Raw genomic sequence first — 25864 nt, 5'->3', positions numbered from 1 at the left:
AAGATCAATTCTGATACTACAGAGGAAAAAACTCATTCTCTTACATATCCTTTGTAGACATACTTAATCAATGATGTGCCTGCTGTGTTGTCTTATTTTTCTTGTACTAAGAAAAACACTTTTATTTCTTAAGACTGAAACAGTGACAATACAGTTCTACCAAAGATGCCAAAACACACAAGGCAACTATGTACCCAAAGACCTAAAGAAAAGTATTTATTAGTATAAGTTTCCTTTTTAGAAATTAAAAGATTTTAAAGTTCAAATAGAACAAAGCCCAGTTCTCCTAAAGAATATTTTCTAGAGAAGGCCCACAGGATGACTTCTAAGAAACATTACAAGGCATAGATTTACCAAGGTTTGTTCTGTGAGTCTCAGCCTTGCTGCACATTCTATAGAAATTGACAAACGGATTCCAGAATGTGTTTGTAAAGACAAAGGTCCCAGAAAAGTCAAAACAATCTTGAAAAAGAAAAAAGCTGGTTTCAAGACTTGATATAAAGCGACAGTAGTCAAGACACTGTGGTATTGGGGTAAAGATAGACAAACTGATGGAACGGAACAGAGGTCAACTAATTTTCAACGAGGGTGGCAAAGTAACTCAATGAATTAGAAAAATCTTTTCAACAAATGGTGCTGAAACAACTGCATATCCATATGGAAAAAAAATTTTAACTTCAATTCCTACCTTCCACAACATACAAACATTAACTTGAAATGGATGATATGCATAAATGCGAAAGTTGAAACTAAAAAGCTTTTAGAAGAAAATAAAGAATGTTTTCATGACTTTCAGATAAGTTAAAGATTTCTTAGAAAGAATATAGAAAACATTAATAATAAAAGAAAAATTGATAAGTTAGACTTCATCAAAATTAAAAACTTCTGCTCCTCAAAAAACACCAATAAGAAAATGAACACACAAGCCACGGACTGGGAGAAAATATTTATAATACATATATTTAACAAAGGACTTATATCCAGAATTATAAAGAGCTCCTACAACTCAATTAAAAAAAACATAAATAACCCATCACAAAAATGGTCAAAAAACCAATACCTTACAAAGGATATATGAATGGCCAATAAGCATATGAAAAAATTCACAAAATCATTAGTCATTAGATGGATGAAAGTGAAAACCACAATGAGATATTCCTACACACCCTTCAGAAAAGTTAAAATTAAAAAGACTAACAAAACCAAATACTGGGGAGGATGTGGAACAACAATAACCTTCTCATGCTGCTGCTGAGAATATAAAATGGTACAATCACTTTAGGAAACAGTTTGACACTTTCTTATGAAGTTAAACATACATCTATCCTATGAACAAGAAATTCAATTTGGTACATCCTAGGTATACACCAAAGAAAAACAAAAACATATGTCCACAAAAAGCCTTATACAAATATGTCTTCAGCAGTTTTATTTGTGATGGCCAAAGACTGCACACACCCAAATGTCCACCAACAGGTGAATGGGTAAATAGATTGTGGTACATCCATACAATGGAATACTGCCCAGCAATAAGAAGGAATAAATGATTGATACAGACAACAACATGGATGAATATCAAAGTAAATACACTGAGCAAAAGAAGGCAGACCCAAAAAAAGCATACTATATGATTCCAATTACAAAAAGTTCTAGAAGATGCAAATTAGTCTTTAGTGACAAAAAAAATGATCAGGGGTTGCCTAGAAATGGGGATTTGGCATAGAGAAGCAGGAAGAAGGTGTTAAAAGGGGCATGAGGGAACTTTTGAGAGTGATGGATATGTTTATTATCTTGATTGTGGTGATGGTTTCACAGGTGTGCACATATATCAAAATTAATCAAATTGTACACTTTAAGCACATACAATTTATTGTATGTCACTTATATATCAATAAAGCTGTTAAAAATACACACACACATATGCACACACTGGAGATTTCTACTTCCAGTCAAGATGGAATAAGAGGTGACATATTTACCCTTTTGCCTTAAACTGCTAGAAAACTGGACAAAATATGTGATACAACAGTTTTCAGATATCACACAACAGACAACACAGGGTTGTGTTAGCTGGGAGAAAGAAAACAAACACAGTGAGTTCTACAATTGTACCAGCTTACTGCCTAGAAGCAGTTTCCAGAATGCAGTACAAGGAGGAGGAACCTCCACTGCCCCCCAACCAAAAAAAAAAAAAAAAAGCCCAGCAGTCCAACTTAGTTGTAGGAGGAAACTCACAAAAAGAGAGCTCCAGAGATTTACAGAAAGGTGCATGTGAGTCTCTGGCTAAGAGCTGACATGCACATGTGTGAGACCCAAACTACCCAATATAGATAAAGATGGAAGACTTTATGCTATGTGAAATAAACCAGATACACAACGACAAACATTGTATGATTCTACTTAAATGAAATACCTAGAACAGGCAAATTCATAGAGACAGAAAGTAGATTAGAGGTTAGCAGAGACTGGGGGAAGAGAAAATGGGAAGTTATTGCTTAGTAGTTACAGAGTTTCTTTGGGGTGATAAAGTTTTGGAACCACATGGCAGTGACAGTTGCACAATATTATAAATATAATTAATGCCATTTAATTGTATGCTTAAAATGACAACTTTTATGTCATATGTATTTTACCACAATAAAAAATTAATTTTTTAGGACTTCCCTGGTGGCGCAGTGGTTGAGAGTCCGCCTGCCGATGCAGGGGACACGGGTTCGTGCCCCGGTCCGAGAGGATCCCTCCCACATGCCGCAGAGCGGCTGGGCCCGTGAGCCGTGGCCACTGAGCCTGTGCGTCCGGAGCCTGTGCTCCGCAACGGGAGAGGCCACGGAAGTGAGAGGCCCACGTTCCGCAAAAGAAAAAAATATAATTTTTAAAAAACCTTACCCAAGGCTGAGGCAGTGGCTGGGGTTGGGGGATGGAGGGGAGAGGCAGCCTTGAGAAGAAAAAGCAGAACAACTCCCAGAGCTCATACGGGACTGGGAGCAGTTCCCGTCCACCCCAGCCAGAATGGAGAGACCTCAAAATACACAGAGCAGCAAAGAGCATTCTCAGAAGGGGCTCATCTTAGTAATAGAGACCAATCAGCCCTACACTAAAGGCTGCTCTGGACTTCCCTAATTAAGCTTAAACGCAAGTCTCAAAAGGCTTCAGCTGACTCCAAGCAACTTAACTGCATACCAGAACAAAATCCAACACTGTGCAAGGAAGTCAACTAAATCCATCAACCAACAGCATGAAAGTCACAATGTCTGCCATCCAATTAAAAACGGGCAGGCATGCAAAGATTCAGGAAAATGTGGCCCCAAAATGCAGAGATCATAGAACTAGCAGACAAGAATGTTAAAACAACTGTTATAAATATGCTGCACATGTTTAAAAGGATAGAGAAATACATGAACATGACTAAGAGAGAAATGGAAGATACTGTTTAAATGATCCAGATGGAATCTCTACAGATACAAAAATACAAGAAATGAAAAATAGGGTGGATAGGATTAACAGCAGATTAGACACTTACAAAGGAAAAATCAGTTAATTTGAAGACACAGAAAAAGGAACTACCCAAAACGAAGCACAGAGAGGGAAAAAAAAAAGGCCACAAAAAAACACAGCTTCAGTGATCTGGGGGACAATATTAAGCATCTAGTATACATATAAATGGAGTATCAAAAGGAGAAAAAGGAGGGCAGAAAAATAAATAATTGCTAAAATTTTTCCAAACATGATGAAAACTATACACCACAGAACCAAGAAATTCAACAAACTCCAAACTGAATGCCAGCTTTTTCAAAATAAAACAGATAAAAAGAAAAAACTGATATATTAACTTCACCAAAATTTTTAAAATTTTGCTCTGTGAAAGACCCTGTTAAGGATTAAAAAGACAAATTATAGACTAGGAGAAACTATTTTTGCAAATCACATATCTGACAAGGACTTGTGTTTAGAATACATAAGAGCTCTCAAAACTCAACATTAAAAAAAAATCCAACTAGAAAATAGGAAAAACACGAGTAGACATTTCACCAAAGAAGGTACACAAACGGCAAATAAGAACATGAAAAGATGATCAACATTATCAGCCGTTAGGGAAATACAAATTAAAATCATGAGAAATCACCAATCAGAATGGCTAAAATAAAAAACAGTGACAATACCAAATGCTGGCGAGAATGTGGAAAAATTAGACCACTCATACAGTGCTGGCTACTAATATAGCCACTCTGGAATATAGCTTGGCAGTTTTTTTAAAAACTAAAAATGGACTTACCATACAACACAGCAATTGAACTCCTGGGCATTTATCCCAAAGAAATGATAAATTATGTTCACATAGAAACTTGTACATGAATGTTCATAGCAGCTTTATTAGTACCAGTCAAAAACTGGAAACCACCAATGTCCTTCAATGGGTGAACCACTAAACATCCATACCAGGGAATACAACTCAGCAATAAAAAGGAGACAAACCTCAAGGGAATTACGCTGAGTGAAAAAAGCCAATCTCAAAATGTAACATACTTTATGATTCTATGTTTATAACATTCTTGAAATAACAAAATTATAGAACAAATTAGTGGTTGTCAGGGGTTACAGAGCGGGAGAGGTGGGTATGGCTATAAAGGAGTAGCACAAGGGACCCTTACGGTGGTGGTATAGTTCAGTATCTCGACTGTAGTGATGGTTACACAAAACTACCCATGTGACAAAAATGTCTACAGAACCATACACACACACGCACACCCCCAATAAATGTACAGAAATTTCCTGGTATTGATACTACACTACAGTTATAAGATATTAATATTGGAGGAGGATGGGTAAAAAGTGCATAGGAACTCCCTGGACATTTCTTTGCAACTACCTATAAATCTATTATACGGGAGGGAGATATTACAGAGACTAACTCAATCTAAAGAGTGAGCCAATCAGTAACAAACCAACATTTGCAGATGGCGGAGAAAATGTCTGTAGGATGGTGTACCAGAAGGCAGCAAGCAGCAACCAGGCATGTGAGATAGAGAGGATGAAGAGAGAGCTCTGAGAGGAGGGCTGAAGGGGAGCTAAAAACAAACAGCAGTAGCTTCCTAATCCTTCTCATTCTTTATCGGCATTTAACCAATGCCTGGCAAATTCACACTAGTGATCATAATTTGCATGGACAACAAAAGAACAGTCTATATTCTGAAGTGATCTCTCTCATTCAAAGCAAGAATTACAAGCAACAATCAAGAAAGTATGTTCCTAGGCTTTTAAGTTTTCTTTTTTTTTTTAGTACTTTCCAAATTATTTGATGTCCATGAAACCAACTGATGTTACAAGAGGAAATAAACCTGGAATGCATTTTCCAATTATAGATAAAACTCTTATGATACATTACTATATGACTAAATGTATGCCACAGATTAGTGTTATTTCAACTGCTTGATACGTGAATAAAACAGATATTAACTTTCTCATACTGAATAATAATAGCTAACATTTATTAAACATGTTTTATGTGACAGGAACTGGTCTAAATACTTTTGGAACACAGTCTCACTTAATTCTTATAACAATTCTATAAAATAAGCTCTAATGTTATTCCCATTTTACAGATTATGAAACCAAGATATAGAGAGGTTAGGTAATTTGCACAAAGCCACAGAGCTAATAAATGATAGAGACAGGCTTCAATCCCAGGAAATCTGCCGCCAGACCAAACTCTTAAGAGTAATTCGATAAAATGAAGCCAGTGCTAGATGTTCTAGAATTCTATCAATTCACAAAAGACTATTGGATGACTTTAAACAACCCTGAATAGGATTTGAAAGAACTGCTCTACCTCCCTTAGATTTAATGTTCCAAACAAATCATTGGTGACTAAATTATCATAAAATGATTCAAACATTTCAGCAATGTACACCTAAACTCAGGCAGAGTCAGGGCACCAGAACAAATTAAAATTTATCATCAAAGTAAAAAAACAAAACAAAACATGGGCTTAGAATATATGTTTTCAGACTCATGAAATGCATTTCATACCATAACAGCATTTTATGTACAGGTACCACTCTGGGCACTGGAAACATGAAGGGGAAAACACAAATAAGGTCCCTACTCTCATGGAGCTTATATTTTAAGAGGGTAGAAAGGGAGAGAAAGACAAATAAGTAAACAATAAAATGAAAATAAGAGGACAATGAGATCAAGAGTAACTTGGGGGCCACCTTAGTTTGAATAATCAAAATAGTCTCTCTGAAAAGGTGATAGTTAAGTGGAAAGCTGAATTAAAAGCATTTTTTAATGTGTCAACTACACAGATTTAGTAACTCAGCATTTTAGTATATGAAAACTATAATTTATGCCCAGGGAAAGTAATCTACCTAGAAAACATTAAAGTGATTATTTTCCTATCAAAGAGAACCTTAGAACATCTAACAACGTAGAAACAAACATTAAGAATCCTTTGCCCTTTTTCTTGTAGCTGTTCTTATTTTCAGACATCATGCATATGTAGGGAGAAAAATAATAAGGGACTTGTATATAACATTCTTGAAGTGACAATATTATAGAGACTAGATTAGTGGTTGCCAGGGGTTGGGCGAGGAGAGAGGGAGGAGGTTGTGGCATGAGGGATCCTATCTCACACACACACACACACACACACACATATGTAAAACTGGTGACATCTGAACAAGGTACACAGATTGTATTTATGTCAATTTCCCAGTTGTAACATTGTACAATGATTATACAAGATGTTATCATTGGGCTTCCCTGGTGGCACAGAGGTTAACAATCCGCCTGCCAATGCAGGAGACACGGGTTTGAGCCCTGGTCCGGGAAAATTCCACATGCCGCAGAGCAACTAGGTGCCTGCGCCACAACTACTGAGCCTGTGCTCTAGAGCCCGCGAGCCACACCTACTGAGCCCGTGTGCCACAACTACTGAAGCCCGCACGCCTAGAGCCCATGCTCTGCAACAAAAGAAGCCATGGCAATGAGAAGCCAGTGCACCGCAACAAAGAGTAGCCCCTGCTTGCTACAACTAGAGAAGGCCCGCACACAGCAACAAAGACCCGATGCAGCCAAAAACAAATAAATTTTTTAAAAAATGTGATCATTGTGAGAAACTGGGTGAAGACTCCAAAAGAATTTCTGTATTATTTATTACAGCTGCATATGACTCTACTGTTATCTCAAAATAAAAAGTTTTTTAAAAAATATAAGGTGAATGTCAGAAACATATTTAGGAAGCAACAGAATACTGCAAAGAAACAGCTTTCAACAAATTTCATGCACTAATCCATTGATCTAACTTAAGAACTAATCCTCACATCCATTCTCTACATCTGCCTTTCTATTCCTGCCCTGCAAACAGGTTCATCTGTACCATTTTTCTAGATTCCACATATATGTGTCCATCAAAAAGAGTAAATTAGACTTTGAGGCTTATAGACCAAAAGTTTAGAAAATATGCATTTTTTATATGAGGCATCTGTAATCTCAAATTGTGACCTAACTGTAAATGTACTTTAACCTTCATCATTTTCAAACCAGGACTCAGAAAATAAACTTATACAGTTAAAAGTAAGCAAGTCAAATGCACTAAGTAAATAGTGGCAACAAGAATTTCAAGTTTCCTGTATTTTGAAATTAAATAATGCTAATAATACATTTTTGGGGGGGAATACATTCTTGAAACTAGAAATTAAAGAGGATAATTTAATTTTAAAGTGAAAATGTTTTCCAAATTTCAAAAGTAAAAGCTAATATTCTACATTCTTTTTTTTTAACATCTTTATCGGAGTATAATTGCTTTACAGTGTTGTGTTAGTTTCTACTGTATAACAAAGTGAATCAGCTATAAGCATAAGTATATCCCCATATCCCCGCCCTCTTGAGTCTGCCTCCCACCTTCCTTATCCCACACCTCTAGTGGTTGCAAAGCACTGAGCTGATCTCCCTGTGCCATGCAGCTGCTTCCCACTAGCTAGCTATTTTACATTTGGTAGTGTATATATGTCAGTGCCACTCTCTCACTTCGTCCCAGCTTACCCTTCCCACTCCCCGTGTCCTCAAGTCCATTCTCTACATCTGTGTCTTTATTCCTGTCCTGCCCCTAGGTTCATCAGAACCTTTTTTTTTTTTTTTTTAGATTCCATGTATATGTGTTAGCATACGGTATTTGCTTTTCTCTTTCTGATTTACTTCACTCTGTATGACAGACTCTAGGTCCATCCACCTCACTACAAATAACTCAATTTTGTTTCTTTTTATGGCTGAGTAATATGCCATTGTATATATGTGCCACATCTTCTTTATCCATTCATCTGTCAATGAACATTTAGGTTGCTTCCATGTCCTGGCTATTGTAAATAGTGCTGCAATGAACACTGTGGTACATGACTCTTTTTGAATTATGGTTTTCTCAGGGTATATGCCCAGTAGTGGGATTGCTGGGTCATATGGTAGTTCTATTTTCAGTTCTCTGAGGAACCTCCATACTGTTCTCCATAGTGGCTGTATCAATTTACATTCCCGCAAACAGTGCAAGAGGGTTCCCTTTTCTCCACACCCTCTCCAGCATTTATTGTTTCTATATTTTTTGATGATGGCCATTCTGACTGGTGTGAGATGATATCTCATTGTAGATTTGATTTGCATTTCTCTAATGATTAGTGATGTTGAGCATCTTTTAATGTGTTTGTTGGCAATCCGTATATCTTCTTTGGAGAAATGTCTATTTAGGTTTTCTGCCCATTTTTGGATTGGGTAGTTTCTTTTTTGATATTGAGCTGCATGAGCTGCTTGTATATTTTGGAGATTAGTCCTTTGTGAGTTGATTCGTTTGCAAATATTTGCTCCCAGTCTGCGGGTTGTCTCTTCGTCTTTTTTATGGTTTCCTTTGCTGTGCAAAAGCTTTGAAGTTTCATTAGGTCCCATTTGTTTATTTTTATTTCCATTTCTCTAGAAGGTGGGTCAAAAAGGATCTTGCTGTGATTTATGTCATAGAGTGTTCTGCCTATATTTTCCTCTAAGAGTTTTATACTGTCTGGCCTTACATTTAGGTCTTTAATCCATTTTGAGTTTATTTTTGTGTATAGTGTTAGAAAGTGTTCTAATTTCATTCTTTTACATGTAAGCTGTCCAGTTTTCCCAGCAACACTTATTGAAGAGGCTGTCTTTTCTCCATTGTATACTCTTGCCTCCTTTATCAAAGATAAGGTGACCATATGTGCCTGGGTTTATCCCTGGGCTTTCTATCCTGTTCCATTGATCTATATTTCTGTTTCTGTGTCAGTACCATACTGTCTTGATTACTGTAGCTTTGTAGTATAGTCGGAAGTCCAGGAGCCTGATTCCTCCAGCTCCATTTTTCCTTCCCAAGATTGTTTCGGCTATTCAGGGTCTTTTGTGTTTCCATACAAATTGTGCAATTTTTTGTTCTACTTCTGTGAAAAATGCCATTGGTAGTTTGATAGGGATTGCACTGAATCTGTAGATAGTTTTGGGTAGTTTAGTCATTTTCACAATGTTGACTCTTCCAATCCAAGATCATAGTATATCTCTCCATCTGTTTGTATCATCTTTAATTTCTTTCATCAGTGTCTTATAGTTTTCTGCATTCAGGTCTTTTGTCTCCTTAGGTAGGTTTATTCCTAGGTATTTTATTCTTTTCGTTGCAATGGTAAATGGGAGTGTTTCCTTAATTTCCCTTTCAGATTTTCCCTCATTAGTGCATAGGAATGCAAGAGATTTCTGTGCAGAGTAGAGTGCATCCTGCTACTCTACCAAATTCACTGATTAGCTCTAGTAGTTTTCTGGTAGCATATTTAGGATTTCCTACGTATAGTATCATGTCATCTGCAAACAGTGACAGTTTTACTTTTTTTCCAATTTGGATTCCTTTTATTTCTTTTTCTTCTCTGATTGCTGTGGCTAAAACTTCCAAAACTATGTTGAGTACTAGTGGTGAGAGTGGGCAACTTTGTCTTATTCCTGATCTTAGAGGAAAAGGTTTCAGTTTTTCACCACTGAGAATGATGTTGGCTGTGGGTTTGTCATATATGGCCTTTATTATGTTGAGGTAGGTCCCCTCTACGCCTACTTTCTGGAGAGTTTTTATCATAAATGGGTGTTGAATTTTGTCAAAAGCTTTTTATGCATCTAATGGGATGATCATATGGTTTTTATCCTTCAATTTGTTAATATGGTGTATCACGTTGACTGATTTGTGTATACTGAAGAATCCTTGCATCCCTGGGATAAACCCCACTTGATCATGCTGTACGATCCTTTTAATGTGCTGTTGGATTCTGTCTGCTAGTATTTTGTTGAGGATTTTCACATCTATGTTCATCAGAGATATTGGCCTATAGTTTTCAATTTTGTGACATCTTTGTCTGGTTTTGGTATCAGGGTGATGGTGGCCTTGTAGAATGAGATGGGGAATATTCTTCCCTCTGCTACATTTTGGAAGAGATTGAGAAAGATAGGTGTTAGCCCTTCTCTAAATGTTTGATAGAATTCACCTGTGAAGCCATCTGGTCCTGGGCTTTTGTTTGTTGGAAGATTTTTTTTGTTTATTTTTGTTTTTTTTTTCTTTGCGGTACGTGGGCCTCTCACTGCTGTGGCCTCTCCCATTGCGGAGCACAGGCTCCAGACGGGCAGGCTCAGTGGCCATGGCTCACGGGCCCAGCTGCTCTGCGGCATGTGGGATCCTCCTGGACCGGGACACGAACCCATGTCCCCTGCATTGGCAGGCGGACTCTCAACCACTGCGCCACCAGGGAAGCCCTTTTGGAAAATTTTTAATCACAGTTTCAATTTCAGTGCTTGTGATTGGTCTGTTTATATTTTCTATTTCTTCCTGGTTCAGTCTTGGAAGGTTGTGCTTTTCTAAGAATTTGTCCATCTCTTCCAGGTTGTCCATTTTATTGAAATATAGTTGCTTGTAGTAATCTCTCATGATCCTTTGTATTTCTGCAGTGTCAGTTGTTACTTTTCCTTTTTCATTTCTAATTGTTGATTTGATTCTTCTCCCTTTTTTTCTTGGTGAGTCTGGCTAATGGTTTATCAATTTTGTTTATCTTCTCAAAGAACCAGCTTTTAGTTTTATTGATCCTTGCTATTGTTTCCTTCATTTCTTTTTCATTTATTTCTGATATGATCTTTATGATTTCTTTCCTTCTGCTAACTTTGGGAATTTTTTCTTCTACTTTCTCTAATTGCTTTAGGTGTAAATTTGGGTTGTTTATTTGAGATTTTTCTTGTTTCTTGAGGTATGATTGTTTTGCTATAAACTTCCCTCTTAGAACGGCTTTTGCTGCATCCCACAGATTTTGGGTCGTCGTGTTTTCATTGTCATTTGTTTCTAGGTATTTTTTGATTTCCTCTTTGATTTCTTCAGTGATCTCTTGGTTATTTAGCAGCACACTGTTTAGCCTCCACGTGTTTGTTTTACAGATTTTTTCCTGTAATTGATATCTAGTCTCATAGCATTGTGGTCGGAAAAGATATTTGATACGATTTCAATTTTCTTAAATTTGCCAAGGCTTGATTTGTGACCCAAGATATGATCTATCCTGGAGAATGTTCCATGAGCACTTGAGAAGAAAGTGTATTCTGTTGTTTTTGGATGGAATGTCCTATAAATATCAATTAAGTCCATCTTGTTTAATGTGTCATTTAAAGTTTGTGTTCCCTTCTTTATTTTCATTTTGGATGATCTGTCCATTGGTGAAAGGGGGTGTTAAAGTCCCCTACTATTATTGTGTTACTGTCAACTTCCCCTTTTATGGCTGTTAGCATTTGCCTTATGTATTGAGGTGCTCCTATGTTGGGTGCATAAATATTTACAATTGTTACATCTTCTTCTCGGATTGACCCCTTGATCATTATGTAGTGCCCTTCTTTGTCTCTTGTAATAGTCTTTATTTTAAAGTCTATTTTATATGATATGAGAATTGCTACTCCAGCTTTCTTTTGATTTCAGTTTGCATGGAATATGTTTTTCTATATCCTCACTTTCAGTCTGTATGTGTCCCTAGGTCTGAAATGTGTCTCTTGTAGACAGCATATCTATGGGTCTTGTTTTTGCATCCATTCAGCCAGTCTGTGCCTTTTGGTTGGAGCATTTAATCCATTTACATTTAAGGTAATTACCAATATGTATATTCCTATTACCATTTTCTGAATTGTTTTGGGTTTGTTTTTGTAGGTCTTTTTCTTCTCTTGTGTTTTCTGCCTAGAGAAGTTCCTTTAGCATTTGTTGTAAAGCTGATTGGTGGTGCTGAATTCTCTTAGCTTTTGCTTGTCTGTGAACGTTTTAATTTCTCCATCGAATCTGAATGAGATCCTTGCTGCGTAGAGTAATCTTGGTTGTAGGTTTTTCCCTTTCATCACTTTAAATATGTCCTGCCACTCCCTTCTGGCTTGCAGAGTTTCTGCTGAAAAATCAGCTGTTAACCTTATTGGGATTCCCTTGTATGTTATTTGTTGCTTTCCCCTTGCTGCTTTTAATATTTTTTCTTTGTATTTAATTTTTGATAGTTTGATTAATATGTGTCTCAGCATGTTTCTCTTTGGGTTTATCCTTTATGGTACTCTGTGCTTCCTGGACTTGATTGACTATTTCCTTTCCCATGTTAGGGAAGTTTTCGACTATAATCTCTTCAAATATTTTCTCAGAACCTTTCTTTTTCTATTCTTCTTCTGGGACCCCTACAGTTCGAATGTTGGTGTGTTTAATGTTGTCCCAGAGGTCTCTGAGACTGTCCTCTATTCTTTTCATTCTTTTTTCTTTATTCTGCTCCCTGGCAGTTATTTCCACCATTTTATCTTCCAGCTCACTTATCCATTCTTCTGCCTCAGTTATTCTGTTATTGATTCCTTCTAGAGTATTTTTAATTTCAGTAATTGTGTTGTTCATCACTGTTTGTTTGCTCTTTGATTCTTCCAGCTCCTTGTTAAATATTTCTTGTATTTTCTCCATTCTATTTCCAAGATTTTGGATCATCTTTACTATCGTTACTCTGAATTCTTTTTCAGGTAGGTTGCCTATTTCATCTTCATTTATTTGGTCTTGTAGGTTTTTACCTTGCTCTTTCAACTGTAACATTTTTTTTTGTCATTTCATTTTTTTTTTTTTTTGATGGATGGTCCAGCCCTGGAGTTTGCATGCAGTTGGATAGAGCTGGGTCTTGGTGCTGAGATGAGGACCTCCAGGAGGCTCACTCCAACTGATATTCCCCGGGGTCTGAGGTTCTTTGTTAGTCCAGCGGTTTGGACTCAGAGCTCCCACCACAGGAGCACAGGTCCAGCCTCTGGCCTGGGAACCAACATCCCACATGTTTCGTGGAGTGGTAAAAAAAAAAAAAATGAAAGAAAGAAAAAAGGAGCAGTACAATATTAAAGAATAAAAAACAAAATAAAATTAGGAAGATAAAAAATATATTAGGAAAAATAAAACTATAATTGAAACAATTGCAACAAGGTAAAATAAAACCATAGCAGAAAGAATAAAAAAAGGGGGGGGAGGGGCAACAAGCCAAAAGGAGAGATCACTAACAAAGTATAAAGAATAAAATAAAATTAGATGGGTGCTTTGTGACCACCTAGAAGGGGGGGATAGGGAGGGTGGGAGGGAAACACAAGAGGGAGGAGATATGGGGATGTATGTATATGTATAGCTGATTCACTTTGTTATAAAGCAGAAACTAACACACCATTGTAAAGCAATTATACTCCAATAAAAATGTTAAAAAATAAAATAAAATAAAATTAGAAAAATAAAAGATTTATTAGGAAAAATAAAAATATAAAAGGATCAACAACAATGAATCAATAACGTAAAACAGAACCCCAATCTAAAAGAGGAAAAAAGAAAAATAAAATAAAGCCTTGGCTATGGGGGCGGGGTTTAGGCGGGGGTGGAACTTAGGCAGGGGTGGGGTTTAGGGTGGGGTGGGACCTAGGCAGGTGGGGGCTGACGTTTGAGGGTGGGGTGGGGCCTAGCCAGGGCGACATTCAAGAGTGGGGCAGGACGTCTGCTTACAACCTGCCCAGAAGGGGAGAGGCAGTACTTGTTCCAGAGTTTAGAGGTAGGGCCCTGGGTGGGGGGGGGGGGGGGGGGGGCGGGGGTTTGGCATGGGCTCTGCACGCCAGGAGGGAGTCTCCGAGGGCAGAGGATTAGGCCTGGGAGCCCAACAGGCTCCCTGGTGCCTAAGTGGACGGGGAAAGCACTGGTCCGTTCCCTTCCATTCCTTCATGCCCCTGCCCCCCCCACCCCGTCTCCCCCAGGGTCTCACCCGTTGCCGCTGGACCCCTAACCATGGGTGTGTCCCGCTGGGTGTAGGAACTCCTCCCCTCCCCCAGCCGGCCCTCAGGGGTGCCGTCCCAGAGGTCCGGACTTTACTTTTGCTTCCCCTTCCCTCCCTCTGACTCCCTCAGGACCCGCCTGGGTGGAGGGGGCCTAGGTGGGCAGAGGATCAGGCCTGGGATCTCAATAGGTTCCTGGGGGTCCAAGTGGGCAGGGGAAACCTGGCCACGCTCCCTTTTGATCCTCTGCCCTCCCAAGGGTTCCTAATTTCCCTCTTTGGGCATGGGATCCCTTCCCCTCCCCCAGCCTCCCTTCAGGGGCGCCAGTCCCATCCGCCTCCACTTCTCCTCCCCCTTCACTCCCCCCACACCCCATGTCCTACCTGGTCGCTGGGGGTTCCTCCCATCCCCTTAGGTGTCTGTGGTCCCCCACTGGTGCCTGGTAGGTGCCCTAGTTGTGAGAAGACTCGAATTCCGCCTTTTAAAAAATTATTGGGAAAAAAACAGAAATTAAATAAGCCTAGAATCTCCTTTAAAAAAAAAAAAAAAATCCTACCACACCATTTTGGCAAATTTATGAGCAGAATGTACCATGCAGGATAACTTTAAATAACTAATCAACTATTTTTATATAATACAAATCACTATCATCCATTACCACTCCTTGATTAACAATAAATGACCAAGAACAAAAGAACAGACTGCTGTAGCATCACCTGAAACTACTTAATCAGAAAGACTCAGAGAAGTATGATCCCATTGGTGGAATAATACTCAGATCCAACTCCTACTGTGCTACTGAACATTCAGTATTCCTGAGCAAGCTATTTAACCTCTGCACCTCAATCTTCTGAGCTGTAAAGTGAGAATCATCATAGCTGCCAATTCATAAACAGGGATGCTGAAGCTTAATGTAAGATGCTGCATCTAAGCTACCACAACCCAACAGATTCCAGCAGTTCTTGCTCAAGCAAAACTTCCAAAAGTGCCAAAGTGAACCCCAAACTCTTACTGCTTTCCGTTTTATCTCCAAATATGTGGATGAACATCATGAGAAGTTGAATATTATCACTAGAACATTTAAAAACCAATGCCTGACTCAGAGACATAGTAACTTTATAACAATAGCTGATTTAATGGTTATTTTATAAATGTATTCATTTGTTATATCAGACTAAATATAAATATAAGCATTCCACAGAAGTGTCACAACCATAAAAGAATGAAATAGTAATAAGATATATTGTATCACATCACAAAATTTGTTAATTCCTATTTTGTTTCTTCCTTCTCTAGCAAAGAGAATGTGCAGAACATACAAAGTGAGAGGTGAAGATGCAGACAGATAAAAAGAAGGGTATAGCCACTCTAGGCCCCCCTGAACTATACGCTAAAGAAAAGCTGCAGGTGTAACCTCAGAGCCAATATTGATAGACTTTGAAAAAGTGTGGGAAATAAGAGAAGTCCTTAGATATTGACAGTCAAGTGTTATAAAAATGAGAATATCTGATCATTTCATCTTTACATACCAAGGAACACAGGTCATACACTGCTGGAAAACCTAAGTATCAAATCAATTAGCCATCTCTGGTCTAATCACACTTTCAGGGAGGACAGTTGGCTATGCCAAGAACTCAGATGTGTCAGCACAGAGGCTGTAGGACAGGAAGATTCATTTAGAAAATGCAGGAGGACAGGAGCCCAAAAAATCTAGTACAGAGTTAACAGAGAGTACTATAATAGCTTACATGATACAACTACAAAAATATAATAGCATCACTCTGTTACATGCAATAATTATCTATGAAACACAATACAAATAAACTAAGTTATATTTCTGGATAAGAGATTTTAATTTTTTCAACAATTAAAGTGACTTTAGTCTGCATTCTAAAGTTCATTAACTATAGATTCTAGAGCTAATAGCTAAGAAACAGAAAACAGCCAGAAAGAAAAATCAACAAAGATATTCCAATGCATAATTAATAAATTAGAATATTACAGAGCAAATCAAACTCAGTCTTGCCTCTAATTTCAAAAGCCTATATGACTTTTCACAAACTTCATTTATTATTTACTATTTATCATGCGCTACAAGCAGAATAATCTTAGATATGTTTCCTGATTCTACCATGTCACCCTCCTTAAACTTGTTTATCTGGGCATATTAATATATTTCTATACTCTTCATGATTATTTTAAAATATCTAGTACCACTCCTGAAAAATAGTAATTGCCTACTCAGTAGCAGAAAAGTAAAAGTACTGTGTAATATTACTGTTTATCTTCATAGTCACTTTTTTTGGGGGGGGGCTGCTTTGGGTCTTTGTTGCTGCGCGCGGGCTTTCTCTAGTTGTGGCGAGCGGGGGCTACTCTTTGTTGCAGTGTGCGAGCTTCTCATTGCAGTTGCAGTGTGCAACTCTTTGTTGCAGTGTGTGAGCTTCTCATCTGCTCTTGTTGCAGAGCACGGGCTGTAGGTGCACAGGCTTCAGTTGTTGTGGCACTCGGGCTCTGTAGTTGCAGCTTGCAGGCTCTAGAGTACAGGCTCAGTAGTTGTAGTGCACTGGCTTAGTTGCTCCGCAGCATGTGGGATCTTCCTGGACCAGGGCTTGAACCGGTGTCCCCTGCATTGGCAGGCGGATTCTTAACCACTGCACCACCAGCGAAGTCCCCTAGTCACTTTCTATTCTACCAGTGCAGAAGCTATGAAGATGTGAGTATGTATTCCACTCGCACGCCTCTCCATCTGACAGCTCTGCAGGTCTTTCCACACAAGCTTACTTTAGTTCTCTTCATTTCACATACGAATCTTTAAAATTCCCTTTTGCCCATTTTCTGGATATACTCAATGGCAACAGACCCATTACAGCCATTTTTATATGGCAAATTTCTTGAACAAGAATCATACCATAATCCTACCATAATCATAAAGGTCAAATGCATCAGTGCTTCTCCAGGGAAGTCTTTCCATGCAGTAATGAGCCACTTTTCTTTAGGAATCAAAGTTTCACTCTGTTGAGTAAATGACTGCTCACATGCAGACGTTTCTCACTCTAAGTCAGTCAACTATGCCATAACCTTCTCTTTTCTCACTTTTTTTTGAAATCTGCAAGCTTTTACATATATATGATTGCAGTGCTTGATGTAGAGCCCTGCTGATGGAAAAGCACTCACATATTTGTTGATTTATCATACACCTGTACTTGGAATTTTAAAAACTTCCATATTAGTAATAAATAGAGCTCTTCCTATTGTGAATTTCACCATATTCAGAGCAATCCCTTCGGTTCTTGTTTATCAGGCACAGTGGACTCACGCATGTACAAAATAACCTAAATTCAAAGTTATTTATTACAGCATTGCTAGCAAAATATTGGAAACATTCAAATGCCCTTTGATAAAGCACTGGTGGTACATCCATACAGTGGGATACTATGCAAAAATTGAAAAATGAAAAGACTTTTTTTTAACTGGAACAATCTCCTAGATATTGTTAGGCAAAAAAAATCAAGGTATAAAAGAGGGGTGAAATTATATTTATATATAATATACTAAATGTTATACACTAAATATATTTATATATAATATACTAAATGTTATATATGTATATTTTATATATTTAATTTATACAGACTCATACATCTCTGAAAGGATAGTCATTGTAGGAAAATAAGTGTCAAGAGGACAGGGACAAAAGGAAGACTTTTTCACTATATATCCTTCTATTTTTAAACTATGTACCAAACACAATTATTATCTATTCAAAAAATAATTAACCTTTAAAAGAATATATAGTGTGGTAGTTACACGCAGAGGCTCTGTAGATAAAAAGACCTGAGTTTAAGTCCCAGCTCTACCATTAACTAGTGTGTGACCTTAGGCAAGTTCTCCAAGCCCCAGTTTCCTCATCTGTAAAATGGGGGTAATGACAGTTACTGTGAGAATCAGAGCAAATCAAGTATATAAATCACTTAGCACAGTTCCTGGAAACTATTATTATTCAATGTTCTATTTAAATGGTACTGTAGACTTGAAAGTCACAAAGATCATCAATCATTTTTTCTCTTATTCTCGGTGAGCAAATTTTGTTAGTTCCTCTTTCAAAAAGATACAGCATCCAACCATTTATGTCCATTGTATAACCACTAGAGATTGGCCCAGACACTGAAGTATTAGCTAAAGACTTTGAATTTCATAAGAAAGTCAGTTAGAAGCCCCTGCACATTTGCCACTATATACAGACATGTCCATATAATCTCTACTCTACTAAATACCAAATGCCATCAATTTATATCTGTATTCCCACTTTACTGTTTATAAAGTATTTTCAAACACTTTAGCTCAATTCCTGGAATTGCATCTTGGAAACAGAAGGTCCATTAAAGGACATTCTAATTTTTCAACAACTATGAAACAAGCAGAGCAGGCATTTTTGTTCCTCTTTTGTAGATAAACATTTTTAGTTGACGAGTAACCTATTAAATATGAATTTAAATGATTTTTAAATAATAAATTAATTAAATGAAAGCCAAAGAAGAGGAGTGACGTGCCAAAGGCCACATGCTTTACAAGAAAAAATAAAAATGCCTAGATTTCAGATCTTCTCATTTCAGCACTCATTTCACCTACAGTCTTGACAGGAAGTGTGTCTCTTACCAGGACGTCATCAAGCATACTGTTCTTCCCTTACCTAGAAGGCTCTTACCTATGCCAACCAAGACTTTGTTCACAGCAGCTTCCCTGGATCTGGTAGCCCCAGGTCTCTGAATTCTATCTACTGCCATAGCAAACAACTTAGGCCCACACTGATTGTATCTACAAGGATGACCTACAAGCACCTCAAATTCAACATGTTCACAGCAGTAACATATTCACGGCAGTAACTACCTTGCCTCGTTCCTCCACCCTCAACCCTTGCCTGGACTTGCTCTTCCACCTCCACCTCCTGGGACCCCTAGTTCAGTGAATTGTCCCACCGTCACCCACATGGGAAACCATACATCTAAGAGTGATGCTACTCTCCTCCCTCTCCCTAAATCCACCAATCCTGCTTCTACCTCTAACTATCTATAGAATGAATCCGCTTCTCTTCAGAATGGATGTAGAGTAGGAGAAGAGAGAGAACTGGAGAAGAGGGCCCATGCCTAGTCCCCCAGACTTCCAGGATTGGAGAGCAGTGACTGAGAGGTCTGACCCAGGCACCAAAATAGCATGGTTCAAATCCCAGCTTAGGCACTTACCAGCTCTCTGACCTTGGGCATATTACTGAACTTATGTCTCATTTTTCTCATCTGTCCAGTTGAGAAAATACTAGTAGCTATCTCATAGGATCATTATAAAGTGCAAAAGAATTAATATAAAGTGCTTAGAATAATGTCTGGTACACTTTATAGTATACACTACTATTTCCAACAGAAGCATCTTTTTTTTTTTTTTTTAATGTCATAAGGTATTTGTTCCACAGTGGTGTAAAATCCAAAAGTTTTTCATCAAGACAGAAAATCAAAACAGTCCAATGTCCAATCAATCTGATTCTCCATCCCACTTAAAAGTTTTAGTCACGTTGTGCCTATGGCTATTTCCCTACTGTACAACTGCAATACCTCTTACCTAGATTACTATACCAGCCTCCAATTAATTGATCTCTTTATTTCTAGCCCTCTCCAATATATTCTCCAAACTGCAGTCAAAATGATTTTTCTAAAATGTGTATCTATGTATGCCGTTCTCCTACTTAAAGCCCTTCAATCATTCCCTATTACTTTGAATTAAAGTCTAGATTTTTTTTAACATGGCTTAAAGAGCCCAATATGATATGTGTGATATGGTCTCAAGCTTCATTCTTATCTACCTTCCCACCCCGCCATCTAGGCTCCTGTCATCACTCTTTCCACTCCTAAAATTCTTTCAGGTCCCACACCTCTCAGGTCCAGGATTTTAGATATATTATGTCCTCTGCTTGAAACACCATGCCCCATCACTCTACCTCTTACCTGGATAATTGCTACCTACCCTTCAGTCTTAATTTAGATGCCGCTTCATCCAAAAAACATATCTCCTGGCCCCCAAATCTGGATTAGGTGCCCTTCCTATGATTCAAGCAGTACCATATATTTCCCCTATCAGAGCATTTTTCTCAACTGCCTATTTGCTTATCTATATTCCCCCGTCAAACTATAAGCTGTACAAAGGTAGAGACCACATCTTGCTTTTATCCTAATGCTCACCACAATGCCTGCCACGTGGCAGGTGCTTCATTAAATATCTGTTGAATAAATTAATATCACAAATGGGGCTCCAGCAGGTTCATGAATATTTTGCAAGCAACATTAAGTGGAAGGATTTTTTTAAACTAAAGTAAATCAAGTAAATAAAATACTAATAAATACAGAAGTTGAAAGTCTTACGGAGACACTCAATATGACATAGAATCTAATCATTATGACTGTCCAGTGACCAGGTCAGAATCTTTGGGAAACAGCAAAAGAGACCTCTCTGAAGAATATAGGTAGAAATAGTTTCCAGTAATACAGAGGCAAGAAATCATGAGCAACAATACATCTCCTGCTAAGCCTCTGGAAACCAAAAAAAAAAAAAAAAAAAAAAATCTATCATAGGAAATCTTTTAAAAATATAAAATACATGCTTCAATCTCCTGGCCAACTGTAAGTTCTACCACACTGAACTGAAAAATCAACGCCTAAAATCCATGCAGATTAAACACACTGACAAGTAAAAAATTAATAAATATTCAATCTCACCTCTACCTTAACAGTCAATTTTCAATTCTCTTATTTTTCCCACCTCCATACACAAAGTAAGATTCTCCATCCTCTGTACCTGGTAGCAATTTATACACAGCTCTGGTATTACTTTTATCACACTCTATCGTATTACTTAAGTACCTCTCCTCCACCAGACTCTCAGGAAGACAGAGGTGGTATCATTAATTCATCATTGTATCTTTAAGGCTATAACTGCACATAGTAGGTTTTTGGTGTTTGTGGAAAGGAGAAAAAGGAAGGAAGAGAAAGGGAGAGAAAGAGCAATCTATTTATTCAAGTATGTCGAAAGGTAGTAGTTGAAGTGGTAGAGAACTCCCACAGATGTAAGGAAAAGAAGCCTGAAAGAAGTTAAATTTCTAAAAGTTAACATGCAGATAATTCAGTGAACTTTAATATTAATTAATAACAGAAATAAGGACTACTCATTCTCATCCAATGGCAGTCTACAAGAAAGCTTACAGAGTAAGGAGCTCCATGTAGACTTCTTTATGTAGCCTATGTAGAAGCACAGAGCCCCCCCCCCAAAAAAAGAAAAGGAGGAAGAGGAGGGGGGAAGAGCAGAAATGGGAAGAGAAAAATAAAAAAATTGTTCCATGCCCCACTCGGTGTCTAAGAAGTCAAAGTGATTCAAACACTTCAAAAATGGTTGTCCATGACCAATATTATTAATATTTTGAGAAAGATGCATGAGGATGTTTTACTATCGGGGGAGAGAAAAATGTTGGATATTCTCAACAGAAATTCATTGTCGTATTTTCACTTAGTGACATGACTCTAAAATGTTCAAACATGAAGTGAAAAATTCATTTGTTCAGTGTTTGTAACAGATACTCAAATATTTGAAAAATCATTATTTCAACATTAAATATCACTATTTACATTACACAGTATGCAGGCTGGAGTTAGAAGAAAAGACTATCATGTGGAAGATTTGCTTTTAACAGAGTCAGACAATCTGTTCATTCCCCAAGATGCCAAGAATTTACCTTGCTCCCCAATAAACTTAAAGACATTCCCCATATACTCTAATACCAATAGCCTGGGCTGTGTAAGAGTTCGTGGAAGAGAGATGTAATCTGCTATCATCACATATGCAATGAAAAGTACAAAAGAATTCTAAAAGTCCTATAAAACTTGTATCTTTCCCACCAGGGAAACTCTCCCAGCACAGTGACTTTCTTTTTCATAATACCAAATCAAAGCTTTAATAGCATCCACGTTGTGCTTAGGTTCAGCCCAGAAAACAGACTTCTCTAAAGACTTTGGAAAAGAAACCCAACACTTAGATGGAGCCTTATCACTTCAGAAGAAGGTCTATTCCAAAAGAGAACCATCTGTCCCTGAAGGCTGAGCTCATTCCAGACAGAAGATATGTAACTTCCCCTTTTTTATTAATTTATTGGCATGATAACTCACATCAATTTAAAGGCAGTTCATCCACAATGAGCAAACTGTTTGAAAGCTAAATGCATTAAATCTTCTTTCACGGGACCTGTAAGTATTTTTTGAAATCTTAGTGGTTTGCACTTAATGCTTTATTTTTTAAAATCAGTTTAATCATATCCTAAAACCAGTATTTCTTCAGGAAGATGGATTTCATTTTACCTCCATATCTATTACCCCAGGTCAGAATTGCAATGAATTGTGATTCCATTTGAAACCACTAATACTGCACTCAAAAATCCAATCAGTAAGGGAGTCTGAAAACACAATTTTCCAAAATGACTACAGTGCTCCTACTTCCTATTCTTAAATATCTAAGACACTAATTGAATGTCCATACTATTTTATTTATAGATCTTTCTCAAATACTCTCACAATAAAATCACCAGTTTTTAATTCCCACTTCCACAAAAGCTCTTTTTTTGGCTTTATTTTGAAGACTTAACAACTGTATTTTTTAAATCAGTTTGATAAATAAATGTTCAAAAAACAAAATGTTCTTATGAGACTCAGAAGTCTCTACAGCATATAGCTTGATACGCTTTATAACAGTAGGAACAGAGGACAAAACTATGAAAGTATAGTAACACTCAATTATATAAAACAGATGTATGAATATGTGTATAAGTATACATGCGCATGAGATATATATCCACTTTGTGAATTATCTACAAAAGCAATTTAATGTCAGGCAGCTTTTATCCACCATGTCTTCTTGGCTATGGTATGATCATGAATCTAAAATCAATCATATAAATCACTGAAGCAAACCTAGAATGGAAAAGTAGCCATGTCATAGTATCAGGCAATCACAGAATCCTGGAATTGGAAAGAACATCAAAGGACATCTGATACAGCATGGAATTTCTTTCATAGATCTAATGGATGCTGACATGGACATTGTTATAAGTTTTCCAACGACAGGGAGCCCATTCTTTACTTTCCCCAAGAAGCTCATTTCATCAGACTCCAGTGACAGGATGTTTCTCCTCATATCAAGCCAAAATTATCTCCCTATAAATCCTCCTGTCAGGTAGTACCTAGTCTGTTCTTACAGATATTCCTAGTCCATCTTTAACAGGTCTCTGTGTTCTAGATATGAAGGAAATGAACATGTTCCCCCTGGTCATATTTCCTAGAGGCTAGGCATCTTTTCTACATCCCCAATACCCTAAGCTGTCCTTTATATCATTTAAAGACCCTTAACCATCCCAGGCACTTCAGTCTCCTCTTGGTGAAATTCAGTTTGCCAGTATCTCTATTAAAAAACGGCATCTAGAACTAAAAATCATACTCCACAAATTATTACCAACATTTATTCACTAGGAAATAGATATTTGGGAAAGAGTCAAACCAAAGAACCCTCTGCTTCCTAGGGAGCAAGTCTTAACGTATACAATGGAAATGGCTAGATAAACAGAAAATATAAATCAATGCGATCCAAAAACAGTGATGAGAAAAGTGGGGGGGGGGGGTTGGAGTTTAAAATAGAGTGTCATCAAGCTATTCATTCTGAAAGAAATTAAACCTCACTATGTGCTAGTCCACAACCTAAATTACCTGAGAACTGGTAATGCTAAAGTAATATGACCAAAACTTTCTAAATTTGCAATAAGCACGGTTATATATAGTCATAGCCTTTAAAATAAATTACTTTTAATCTCATCTAAAGAATCAAATGAAATCAAAATACTGGATGTAATTAAGACTGTTTAGTTTCCCTGGAGATTATACGAATCAGACATGTTAAGCATTCTAGGAATGAAACATTTGATACAATTAAGAAAATCCTACTGAAAAAAATTAGTCTGTAAAACAGAGATAATATGGGGCTAAGGAATGGCTTATTAATTACTTATTCAATTCTGAGTATAATAAATACAGCTATTACCATTTCAATTCACTAGTGGCTGAGCTCAGAAAGCTAAAACACTGCCACTCAATCTGCCTCCAGAATCTATTGATCTAATCAGTATAGTCACTGCCTGCTTCATTTATTGAATCACAGAATTATTTTAGGCTGAAAGGAATTTAGATGAAAAAAAAATGCTAGTAAGAAGGAGGACCAAAATTAAAGACCAAAATCTGGTACCTTGTCTTCTATACTTGAACAACCCTTCAAATACTTGAAAGAAGCTGTCATACCCTCCTTTCCCGCCCTAACCAATCTTCTTTCCAAGGCCAGTTCCTTCAATGACTTATAATATAGGGAGGATCTCAGAACAAAGTCCTATATAAGTGACCTCTGGAAATTCAGACATGTTCTTTCATGTCTGACGGGCCAGCTCAGACTGTGTCTTGAGGGGATAAATGAGTGGCTATCGGGAGGAGGCTGCCCCCAACAAGATGAAGCCTCTTGAGCCCCACTCTTCAACCCCTCAGTTACTCTGCATAAGTCAAGCAAGAGGGACCTGAGAGCCACAGCCCTGGCGCAGAGCCAATCAGTAAGTGACTATGGAAGAAGATCAGAAGAGAGGCTATGACTATGCGAACATCAGAAACACCAGGGGACAGCACCTCCAGTTCAGGGGCCTTCCCCTATACCTGGCCTTTCTCCAATAGCGCTCTCTCCACTAGGTCTCAGCCAACCTAATGGGTCTTTCCTGTTTCTGACTAAGCCCTGGGGCAAACAGGACAGAGACTCCTCCAGAGAGTATATAGCCACAGCGGGAGCTCTCCATGAGGATAAGATCATAATCCCAAAGTAGACAGGCAAGTAACCTAGGATGATATTAAAGTGGCAGGATGCTATAACAAGAGAAGCAAGATGGCAAAAGCCCAAAATATTAGATGCTTGGGGGAAATGCTAAAGACAAAAGACAAAGAAAAGGAATTTTTTAAGCTAGGCTTAACATAAGAAGAATAAAGCCAAGACAGTTGTTAATTCTTAACTACAAATTATGCTTCTGTCTTCTCCATCCAAACTGACCTCAAATCTCAGCCCAGCATAACAGGCTCTTTGTAAAGCTGGGCACTGCTGGCCTGTCAGTCATTGTCTTCTACTATTCCCCTGGATATCAGCTTCCTTAAAGACCTACACTCTTCCCCACCTCCAGGCTTTTGGGCCTGCTGTTCATCCGGCCTCAGATTCCTTTCCCCTTCTGCTCATCCTCCCTTGACTGCCCCAAGCAGACCAGGGAGTACTCTCCTCCAGCTCTGATAGCACCAATCCATGTGTCTCTTCCAGCACCTCCCATGGGATATGATCATTTCTTGGTTTGCTTCCCTCCAAAACAGACTGTAAGCTCTCAAAGACTGTATCTTCATATTCCAAGAATCTAGCATAGTCTGGCTCTTAATTTAGTAAGTGAATGAATCAAACATAGGGA

General features: G+C 37.9%; 1 protein-coding gene across 3 annotated transcripts in view; it reads right to left on the bottom strand.

The window, feature by feature from the left end:
- STK33 (serine/threonine kinase 33) overlaps positions 1 to 25864 on the bottom strand; it is a 170507-nt gene that overhangs the window by 136620 nt on the left and 8023 nt on the right. For all 3 annotated transcript variants that reach the window (XM_060304439.1, XM_070046252.1, XM_030831317.2), the window contains exon 2: positions 14691 to 14785. The gene's annotated coding sequence lies outside the window, so the exon portion shown is untranslated. The remainder of the gene's footprint in view (positions 1 to 14690; positions 14786 to 25864) is intronic.

The sequence above is a fragment of the Globicephala melas genome, chromosome 8 (genome assembly GCF_963455315.2).
Source record: "Globicephala melas chromosome 8, mGloMel1.2, whole genome shotgun sequence".
Classification (NCBI taxonomy): Eukaryota; Metazoa; Chordata; class Mammalia; order Artiodactyla; family Delphinidae; genus Globicephala; species Globicephala melas.
This window is presented reverse-complemented; position numbering and strand designations above follow the sequence as displayed.